We start from the raw sequence: 12475 nt of genomic DNA on the forward strand, positions 1-12475 counted from the left end.
AGTGAGATATGTTTTATCTCAGGATCTAGAACAAGGCAACGAACTTGGGGATTAACTAGATCGAACTATGATATGAATTTTTTTAAAATCCTGATCAGGATCCAGGAAAAAAGCCATGGGAGTCTCTGCAGTTTGTTTCCTGAAAACATCAGTATTTAACATCAGTTAAATACTAACCTTGGGGGTGAGGGGGGGTGGGGACAATGAAATGTTGAGTATCATCAAGACATATACCAGAAACCCTGAAAAATATTAATTTACATCTTACTGAACTGCTCCACAGCTGCTGCTGGAATGTAATGTGAAGTTCTGCTCACTGCACTCTCAGCACAAGTCCTGAATTAGAGAAAGCCCTAAGAAGTACACCTAAAATGATTACAGAAATGAGGGAAGGAGAAATTTACTTGGCTTTCATCTCTCTGGTAACTTGATCTTCAGTCCCTTCCAAAATCCCTGTTCTGGCATGGAACCTTCAGAGTAGTATATATTAACTTATTTTAGCATAATTTATAGCACACTATATATGACATCCCTGATCCTCCCTCCCCTGTCTTTTTTTTTCTTTTTTCTTTTTTTAGGCCACACCCAGTGATCAAACCCAGGCCCCAGCAGTGGAAGCATGGAGTCCTAACTATTGGACCACCAGAGAATTCCCCCTTTGCATTGCTTTAACCAATCCTAACAAACTCATTAATCCCAAAGTTAATATTTATTAACTCAAGAGGGATTTGGACAAATGTATGAATGATCACTATTACTTAAAAGAAGCTATGACATACCTAATCTTCAATGTTGATGACAATAAACACTATTATGTTCTATCTTGGTTAGAATCCCTGCTATGATACTTACAAGATGCAAGATAGACAAGTCATTTAAGCTCTCAAATTCTCAGATTTCTCATCTATAAGCAAGGGACCATAACATTATTAGCTATCTCATAAGATTGTAGTGAGGATCGCGTGAGATATTTACATAAAACACATAGTATATTATAACAGTTTCTTTTTTCTAGGTTCACTTTACCAATAGAACACTGAGCTGAGTGAACCATGAATTATCAGCATAGCAGTTCTTAAATTCCTCTGTACTATCATGCTACCAGCACTAATAAACATTTTCCTCTGTGCTGCTCTTGAAGTTACATCCTTATTGACTCACCCCATGTTTCTGCCTCTCCTAACTCTTGTGTTTTCACTATATGATCCAGTAACTTGATTCCAATTCTTGCTTACTGTCTCTAATGCAATCCCAGCTTTTGACCTCTGTGTTTCTAGTATGTTTACCTGATATCATGAAATCCATTTAAATATCTGTTACAAATCCTTCTTAAAGAATGTATCTTAGATGTTTTGCTTTGTGTAAGCAACACAGGTCTGTTAAAAGTCCTGAAGAGTTTTTATTAGAGTAGTATGTAAAAGATACAGATTGCTGAATTTTGCTTAGTTTACCTTGGCCAAAGGAAAGTAAATAAAACATCACATAAAATTATTAAACCTGTTATGTCCAGTTAGAAAATATAAGGTTGAAGAAGAGTTTTTAGTCTTCTTTAGTATTACATTGGAAAGTCTCCTCTTTATAGGTAAACATGGAAACATGCCATATGCCTTTTGGGCAAGCTTGTCTTACAATAATTATTTTCCTCTTCTTGCAGTATGTGAGAGAAAATGATGAAATAGGGCCTTTTCAAGCAAAATCCAAATTCCTAAAAGGAAAACCTAGGCAACTATCGCGTTACCTCTAAGCAGGCTATACCTGTGAGAGAAAACAAAACAAAACAAAACAATGTTAATGGCATTTCAGTAAAGCCTGTTAAAGGAATTACAGTATCAAGATAGATTAAAACCCCAGGAGAAAAGATAAATTCCAAAACGGTTTAGATTCTGTATTTCCTTAAACAGAATAATATAGAAACATTTGGACCAAAATCTGTGTCTAAAACGAAAGTTGGAATGAAATGATAAAGAATCAAGTTGGGCATCTACCAAAGTCTATATTTGTTTACCTTAATTTTTGCTTCAATTTTGCTTCAAATCTTCATCACTATACATGGCAAAGTGTGGTTGTTACAGGTTTATGGTTTTTTGTTTCTCTCAATCAAATAAACGTATGACATAAATCTCTGTGGGACTGTGATTGAAATGACTCTGAGCCTGGTGGCAGTGTACCCAGATTATAAGGCTTTTTTTGATTGATGATGAAATTTCTTTTAAAGACTGAATCTGTAAACCTGAAGCTCTCAAGTGATAACTGGATCACATGTGACCCTAAAATCCAATGCTTCTCTCTGTGTGGCAACAAGACTATTTCTTCTTAACCATGGTCATGATCGTGACCCCAGTTAGCCTATTTGTGAGTTGTCAGAAGGAAGGGTCAAAGCTCTGTTCCCTAAACAAGAGAGTGTGATCAAACATTGCAGGATATTTTAGATGTGTTTTGCTTTGGTGAGGCAGTCAGAAATTTCAACATCCACTTACATTATAAGTTTAGGTTGGCAATGCTGACCTCAAGAAGATATTTACATCTGCTAAAGCACTTTGTCTACAATTATGGTATGATTCCACAAAGTAGGAGAAAATATATTGGTTGAGATGACCTCATGTTTCACACTTCCAGGAATTAACAGGCGTATTAACGTAGGAAACTAACATACTTTGCCACTCTTTTGTGGTTTTAAAAGTCTCTTTATTAAAACAGCTAACCATAGTCATTAAATAATGGAGTAGATAATTCTAAGGTACTAATTAGTAAACAATTAGGTTATCCTTGATAACTTCATCCACTTCTTCCATTTTGTATTTCTTAAACACTCCTTAATAAAATCTTCATCTTAAATACGTACCTCTACTTAGAAGAAATCCTTTTTTTCCAGGACACATACATAAAGCTCCAGAGGACTTTAAAATTTCCTTAGCTGGCTATGACTTCTCCTACTGGTCATAGGCAATAGACTTTTGATAAGTTGGCAAAACCAAAGATATAAACACACCGTACTGTTTGACTACTAGCATCGTCTCCACTGCCATAACCTTAACTCAAGTCACTATTTTCACTGGACTACTAGAGTAGCCTCCTAACTGGCTTTTCTGCTTCCACCCCTCTACCACTTAACAATTATGTGGCCTTGGGCAAGTACCTTAGCCTCTTTGTGCCTCCATTTTTTCATCTGAAAAATAGGGATGATAATACTACCTACCTTATAGGGATATTGTGAGGATTAGAATTACTTAATACATGTCTAGCACATAGTAAGAACTTAAAGAACTTTAGCTAGTATTATTGTCATTATCGTTATCATTAACATACTCCACTGGCTAATAATATCTAGCAGTGAAAGGTAAATTATCTCTCTTAATTGCACGAGAGTCCTGTGCAGCGGACATTATTATTATCCCCATTTTATATGTGAGGAAACTGTGGTCCAGAGAAATTAAGTAACTTGTTCAAGGTCTCAGTTGAGAAGTGGCACAGTAAAAATTTGAATAGAAGCATGCCTGAGTGCTAAACCAAGGCTCTTAATCACTGTAACTTCTGGCAATAATCTATATGACTTAGTATCTTTTCTCAGTCCAAAAATTCTTAGCTGCTAACTCCTTCTAAACTATCTCCATAAAACAGTGATTACCAGTTGCTAAGTGCTGCCTGCTTAGCTTACATAAAATCATTAAATGTATTCATTAACAACTTTCATCGACTTTCAAATCAACCTACTTTTTTTTTTAAATTGGAGTATAGTTGATTTACAATGTTTCAGGTGTACAGCAAAGTGATTGAGTTTTATACATATACATACATATGTATATATATATTCTTTTTCAGACTCTTTTCCATTATACAAGATATTGAATATAGTTCCCTGTGGTATACAGTAGGTCCTTACTCTTTAACTATTTTGTATATACTAGTGTGTATCTGTTAATCCCAAACTCCTAATTTATCCCTCCCCCTTCCCTTTCCCCTTTGGTAACCATAAAATTGTTTCCTATGCCTGTGAGTCTATTTCTGTTTTGTAAATAACTTCATTTGTATCATTTTTTTAGATTCCGCATACAAGTGATATCATATCATATTTGTCTTTCTCTGACTTACCTCACTTAGTATGATAATTTCTAAGTTCATCCATGTTGCTGCAAATGTCATTATTTCATTCTTTTTTATGGTGGAGTAATATTCCATCATATATATATATATACCACATCATCTTTATTCATCTGTCGATGGACATTTACATTGTTTCCATGTTTTGGCTATTGTAAATAGTGCTGCTATGAACATTGGGGTGTATGTATCTTTTCCAATTACAGTTTTGTCCAGATATATGCCCAGGAGTGGGATTGCTGGATCATATGGTAACTCTATTTTTGGTTTCTTAGGGAACATGCATACTGTTTTCTATAGTGACTGCACCAATTTACATTCCTACCAACAGTGTAGGAGGGTTCCCTTTTCTCCACACCCTCTCCAGCATTTATTATTTGTAGACTTTTTGATGATGGCCTATTTTCTTATATGGACTTATATTTACTGGCTTCTTTTTCAAAATACCATAAACCCAAATTATTACAATGGCATTTTTAAAGGTTTTTTTCTCATTATGAAAATTTACCCATAGTCCCAATTCACAGAGACAGCCAAAGAGATGTATTTAGTGATAAGATTTTTACATATTTGTTTCCAGGCTTTCCTACTAGCACAAATTTTTATTTTATTCATTATTTATTTCATTTATAAATATTTATAATATTTATTTATTTTATAAAATCATATAAGCATTTTTATCATTACATACTCTTTACAGATATTATAACTGTATACTATATATTATATAGTACTCTATATTATATAACCACATACTACTTGATATGTACATCTGTTATGGGATAATTAGATTCTTACCAATATTCCTTTATTATACATAAGCTTTCTATTAATATTATTATTAATAAAGCATTTTTCTTATTTATTATTTCCTTATATTAAATTCCAAGAAATTCATGTATTCAACCATAGGGTAGAAATATCTTAATTCTCTTAATAAACATTGCCAATTGCTTCCCAAAAGGTTTGTACTAGTTTACATTGTCAGTAGTAATATAAGTAAGAATTTTTTTTTTGGCTGCACCACAAAGCTTGTGGAATCTTAGTTCCCAGACCAGGGATTGAACCCGCACCCTCAGCAGTGAAAGCACAGAGTCCTAATCACTGGATCACCAGGGAATTACTTAAGTAAGAATATTTTTGCCAGTATTAAGAATGTTCAGTTTTTAAATATCATTACTATATTATATATGACACAAAAGAGAATGTTGGTTCTTCTGCTTTAGGCCAACGTGGCCTGAAGGAACCAGACTTACCCTCCCACCTGAAACAACCAAAAATTTGGGCAATGTATATAGAACTATGGCTTTCAAAACACTGAATATCAGTCAACAAAAACGGTAATAACTGGGGTGTGAGACACAAAAGAAGTAAGACCTGCAAATGCCCAATCTTAGTGCTTTGAGAGAGTTTCCAGAAACTTCTTCAGCTGGAAAAAAGAGGATCTATGAAACACCTACAGCTAACAATAATCCTGATGGTGAAGGACTGAATGCTTTCTCTCTAAGATCAGGAACAAGACAAGGGTGTCCACTCTCACTAATTCATTGAACGTTTTACTAAAGTTTCTAAACAAAATAAGAAGGCAAGAGAGAAAAAGAAAGAAAGAGAGAGAGAGAGAAAGAAAGAAAGAAAGAAAGAAAGAAAGAAAGAAAGAAAGAAAGAAAGAAAGAAAGAAAGAAAGAAAGAGAAAGAAAGAAGAAAGAAAGAAAGAAAGGAAGGAAGGAAGGAAGGAAGGAGAGAAAAGAGGGAAGGGGGAGGTAGGAGGGTGGGAGGGAAGTGGAGAAGGAAGGAAGGAAGGAAGGAAGGAAGGAAGGGAAGCAGGCAGGCAGGCAAGCATCCAGATTGGAAAGGAGTCTTTATTCACAGATATGATCATCTATGTAGAAAATAAATGGAATCTATAATAACGCTACAAGAACAAATAAGTGAGTTTGGCAAAGTTGCAGGATAGAAAATCTGATAAAGATGTGAAGACCTGTACACTGAAAACTACAGACCATTGCTAAAAGAAATTAAATAAGACATAAATAAATGGAGAGATGTATCATCTTCATGGGCTGGAAGACAATATCGTTATGATGCCAGTTTTCCCCAAAGCCTCAGCAGGCCTTTTTTGGAGAAATTGACAAGCTAATTTTTTTTTTTTGCATATGAAAATGCAAAAAATCTAGAATAGTGGAAAAAAGTTGGAAAAAGAAAACAAAGTTGGAAGACTAAGACTATGAAAATTCAATACTTACTACAAAGCTACACTAATCAAAATAGTGTGGTACTGGTGTAAAGATAGAGAAATAGATCAATAGCACAGAATAGAAAGTCCAGAAATAAACTCCTACTTATGGACAAATGACTTTTGACAAAGGTGTAAAGACAAGTCAGTGGAAAAAAGACAGTTTCAACAAATATTGCTAGCACAATTTAATATCCATATGCAAAAAATACAAAGTTGGATCCATACCTCACATCACATATAAAAATTTACCAGTAGTACATCATAGACTTATGCAAAACCTAAAACTTAAAACATAGGAGGAAATATTTCTGGCTTTGATTTAGACAAAGATTTCTCAAATATGACACCAATAGCACAATCCATAAAAGAAAAAATTGATAAATTGGACTTCATCAAAATTATAAACCTCTGCTCTTTGAAAGACACTGTTAATGGAATGAAAAGACAAACCACAGAATGAGAGAAAATATTTGCAAACCATATGTAAGATAAAGACTTGCATTTACACTATGTATATAACTCTCCAGAGTAGTAAGAGTCATAAGTAATAAAAAGAAAGCAAACATCCAAAAAAAAAAATGAGCAAAAGATTTGAACACTTCACCAAAGAAAATATCTGGATGGCAGAGAAGCACATGAAAAGATGTTCAACATCATTAGTCATTACTGAATGAAAAATAAAACTACGAGACACTACTACACATCTATTAGAATTGTTAATATTAAAAAAAAATTAACCATACCAAGAGTTGACAAGGATGTGGAAAAACTGGAACCCTCATACTCTGCTGTTGGAAATGTAAAATGGTAAAACCACTTTGGAAACAGTATGGCAATTTCTTAAAATGTTCAACATACACCCACCATATGATTCAGCTCTTCCACTCCTAGGTATTTACTCAAGAGAAAAGAAAGCTCATATACGTACAAAGACTTACACATGAATGTTAATACAATATTTATTTGGAGTAGCCAAAAACTGAAAACAACCCAAATGTCCATCAATAGGAGAATGGACAAACAAGTTGGATTATGTCCATACAATGGAATACCTTTTAGTTATAAACAGAATGAACTATTGATACAACATAACAATGTGGATGAATCTCAGAATAAATATGCTGAATGAAAAAAGCCAGAAAAGAAAAAAAGAGTACCTAATGTATGATTCCATTTACATAAAACTCAAAAAATGCAAACTAACCTATATTGACAGAAACCAGATTAGTGGTTTCCTGGGGGCATGTAGAGGTTGGGAGCATGGGGAGAGAAATCACAAAGGGGCACAAGAAAACTCTTGGGGGTGATAGGTGTATTCACTATCTTAATCGTGGTGATGGTTGCATGGGTATATATATATATATGCCAAAATTTATCAAATTGACACTTTCCATATGTGCAGTTTTTTGTATGTCAATTATACCTCTATAAAAATGTTAAAATTGACAAACTATTCATTGTAAAATGAACATGGAAAATATTTTTTAAGATTAAAATTTCAGTAAAATAAAAATTAATGCAAAAAATATTTAAATGTTTTGATAGCAGTTAATATAAATTGATCAAAGAATTAAATTGGATGAGCTGAGTTTACTCTTAATATGCTTTCTTGACAAAAATAGTGAAATGTAATTCTGAGTCAAATATTTGTACATAATTAGGAAATCGACATGTCCTTAGAGTCCAAATATCTACTGTATCAAAATGGCCCAAAATGTTAGAATAAAAATGGCCTAGCCCCAATGATAATTGAGGTAATTGTGAATTATATCCCCTCGATGAGTTTGCAATGTAGTTGTAGAAGAAAGACTTGCATATAATAGTTAAATAATAATTAAATTATAGAATATGTGATCCCATTTATACTTGTATGGGGAAATCAGAGAATAGAGTTAAGGAAATCTTTATGGAGGGGTTGGAACTTGATCTGAGCCTTGAAGAATGATGGCCTAGACAGAGCAGAGGGATAAGACATCTCAGGAAGGGGCAAACACAGAAATGAGCACATGGTGTTTTAGGAACAGTATTCAGCGTGGCCTGACCAGGGCAAAGGGGGCATGTTGGGGAGAATAGAAAATAAGCTTGCATAGGTAAGATGGAACTGGGTTATGGTTGGTCTTGAAGTCAGAAAGAGGTGATTAGATTGGATTCATTAGACAAATTCCTCAAAGAGGATCTGGCATCATTATGTTCCATGAGTTTAAGCAGAGGGCAACTGAAGTGGGGGAGATTAACTGTTATGTTAGACTAAAGTAGAGGTATTAGAATGTTTAGGAGACAAATTTAAGAGAGATTTTATAGGAGGACTCAACAGGACTTGGAGACAAATTAGACCTTTATTCCCTCACATCACTAGTTCTATTCCTTGACATTTGATTGATATCTAGCGTTAATTTAATATTTACATCTCCTTTCACATCTATATTCAAGAATAATTACATAGTCACATTTATGTAATCTAAGCCTGGGATCTTTTCTCTTCTTATTCAAGCATAATATATCATCTAATTCTTCCGGACTAATTTATTCAGTATAAATAATTCTGAGTTCACTTTCATTGATGTATAAGTGTGTTCTATCATAACCTTATTTAATAATCTGATACACAATTTATTCTGATTTTCTTTGTACACAAGATTCATTTTTAAATGGATATATGAATCCTTATCTTTAAAAAGTTTGTTTAGTATTTTAAACTTAATTCTCTGATTCAGCATTACACACTAATAATTTACCATTTATTCTAGTTATTTCTTCTTACTGTTCTTGTACATTCTGAACTGAATATTATCATCAGTTGCATTCCATATGGTCCTCTGGACTCTTCTTTTGCAAAATAAACATTTCTGGCACAGAAAGCTTCTTTTTTTGTGAGATTGCTTAGAGGGTATTTGTGCTTTGGGAGAGAGGAAAAAGAGACAGCTGGCAGAGCCTCTCTCCCTCATTCTGACCCTAACTTTCTTTATTCCCACTGCACAATTTAGCCCAGAGCAGGATAAACCACGTGAGTTATTAACCCCCAACAGGCTAAGCATCCAATCTCCAGCAAATGGTTACCTTGAAAGTTGAGCAGAAAAGAGTATTTTTTGAAAATAACACTTTCAGAAGAAATTTTCAACAAATATCTTATCTGAAATAAACTTTAATGATGCTGCATCACACCATTCCATTACCCTCTTTCTACTACCACCGCATCAACCACTTTGACCTCAAGGTCAAACTCAGTCTTGGATCAAAACAAAACAAGAACAACAACAAAACTCTTCTTCAACAGTCTCAAACTCAAGCCCATCTCTTTCCTGCAATCCCCGATGCATCCCCTTTGTTCAGACCCTAGTCATCTCTCTCTTGGACTGTTACAACAGCTTCCTAATTAGTCTCCCTGCTTCTGGTCTTGCCTCTGGTCCTTTCTATTCTCCACACTGCTGCCAGAGTGACTTATCAAAAATGGTCACTTACGGGCTTCCCTGGTGGCGCAGTGGTTAAGAATCCGCCTGCCAATGCAGGGGACACGGGTTCAAGCCCTGGTCCAGGAAGATCCCACATGCTGTGGAGCAACTAAGCCCATGCGCCACAACTACTGAGCCTGTGCTCTAGAGCCCGCGAGCCACAACTACTGAGCCCGTGTGCCACAACTACTGAAGCCCACGCACCTAGAGCCCAAGCTCCGCAACAGAAGAAGCCACCACAATGAGAAGCCCGCGCACCGTGACGAAGAGTAGCCCCCGATTGCCGCAACTAGAGAAAGGCCATGCGCAGCAATGAAGACCCAACGCAGCCAAAAATAAATAAATAAAATAAATTTATTTTAAAAAAAATGGTCACTTACCAGCTTCCCTATTGCCTACAGAAGAAAGTCCAGCTCCCTTAGCATGGCATACAGGGCTTTTCATGATTTGGTTCCTGCCTATTTCTCCAGTGTCATCTCTCACCACTCACTTGCTTTCTACTTTATGCTCTAGTCTAGCCATTCTAAATCATTTACATTTCCTGCCACACACCATGCTGTTCCTCTTGACATAAATGACCTCCCCAAACTCTTTCCTACGAGTAACTCTTCTTCATCCTTCAGGATTCAGTTTAGGCATCACTTTTCCAAAAAGTTTTTCTTCAACTTCTCATCTGTTGCCTTCCCTCCAGTTCACTGTGTTCTCAAAGCACTCTGTGCTTATCTCTATCATATTAGTTATTACACATTATCACCTTTTTGTCTTGTTTCCTTTCAATCAGATGTGAACTCCTAAAAGGCAGGGACTGTGTCAAATTCATATGTGTGTTCTGGCACATAGTAGATACTCAAAAATATTTATTCCAGAATAGAGAAATGCAAAGATGACTCCCATATAAGTCTTAGGATAAACACCTTATATTTGGCTCCTGGGTACCACTTAAAAGAGTGTGATCCCAACCCCTTTTGAGGCACACACATATGTGTATGAGAATTGAAATCATTTAATCTTAACATCTGTAATAGAATGATCCTTTTTTTCTCAGAATCATGTTCTAAACTCGCCTCTTTCCACATCATAGTTGGGATCAGCTCTCTATCCTTGCATTTAACACAAAGTTGCCATGTTTCAACGATTTGTTATTTTCAGTCCTGGGTACCTTCTCAGACTCCAGCCTTGTGAGCAACTAAATTCCACTGCTTACTGCCCTAAGGCCGAATCCAAGAAAGGTTTTCTGGCTCATAAATTTTTCCTGCTGTTTGGAGTAGAGGGCACAGAGCCTGGGTGTCATAACGGAAAGTGCTAATCTGTACACCGGGTGTATTGAAGCATGTAAATCCAATTCATAACATTCTATGACACTTTTATGAGGTTAAAAGCATCTTGCCAGACCTATTCAAATTGTATGCATGTGGGAGACTTGTGCTCATAGCTATTTTTAGAGTTTTAGATCATCTTCAACAAATATGCCAAGGTACCCTCAGTAGTCTGTTAGAGATCAAAAATGTTTCCAAAGAAGTGTGCCAAGGTCCAACTCCTTCTGATTACAGAATGCTGATTCTTATTGTAGGCTAAGCAGGTCTACCAGCTTTCTAATAAGGAGCAAAACAGACTGCTTATCTGCTGACTTCAGAGAGAGTATCAGTAGGTGACAGTGAGCACCAGCTCTTATACATGGCTGGCAGTAGGAAATCTCATGTGCTGTCGGAGAGGGAAACTGGAGTTTTTGAGGAGTCAGTGTGCCATCTTTGGTGGAAATACTATATACTGCTACCTCTCTTCAGGATATGCCTTCGTCTACTGTCATCTTATCCCGTTCCCTCTTTCTTTCTTTTCTGTGACTTTGGGTCATCCTTTCCTTGTAATTCGTTCCTGCCCTAGCAGGTTTTAGTTAACAACAGAGTCACAGTCAATAATATGACACATCTACTGAAAATTGGTGACACAATTGTGTACTATTTCAATAGAAGTACATGAATCAGGTTAAAGGAGATAATATCTTCACTTTACTTCTTGTTAATCAAAATACAACTGAATATTTGGTTCCAGCATGAGAGCTACACTTGAAGAGAATAAACAGAAATATCCAGTGAGCTTGAAAATCAAGTGTTACAAACACCATTTATTGGGAAAAGTTATAAATATATTTTCCTGGACAGTGTTTCTTGATGAGTAGTCTATAGACTATCTGCATCAAAATTATCTGGGATGCTTGTTAAATTTTCAGATTCCTAAGATCCATCCCAGACCTATTGAATCAGAGTCTCTGGGGATAGGACTAGGTGATATAGATTTTTAACGTGCTCCCTAGACAATTATTTTGCATATTAAAGCTTGAGAACTAGTGATTTACAAAGTACATAATAATGGCTTTCAACTATTTGTAAGGGTTCTTCTAGGAAAAGGAAAAGATTAAATTTGAGTTGCTCAAGAAAGGAAAAGATTAGTTTTGTGTTGTTCAAGAAGGCAGAACTTAAACTATGGATGAAAGCTATAGTAGGAAAGTCCAAATATAAGGAAGATATTTTTAAAGCAATTAGATACAGCCATCAATAGAAGTAGTAACTGTCTTGCAAAATAGTGAATTTTTACCCCTGGAAGTGTTCATATATAGAGGATAGAGAGTTCTCTTTAAGGGATGATGTAGTAGGAATTCTTACATTGAGTTGGAAGTTGAGCAAAGTGACTTCTT

Source organism: Balaenoptera musculus, chromosome X, assembly GCF_009873245.2.
Source record: "Balaenoptera musculus isolate JJ_BM4_2016_0621 chromosome X, mBalMus1.pri.v3, whole genome shotgun sequence".
Classification (NCBI taxonomy): Eukaryota; Metazoa; Chordata; class Mammalia; order Artiodactyla; family Balaenopteridae; genus Balaenoptera; species Balaenoptera musculus.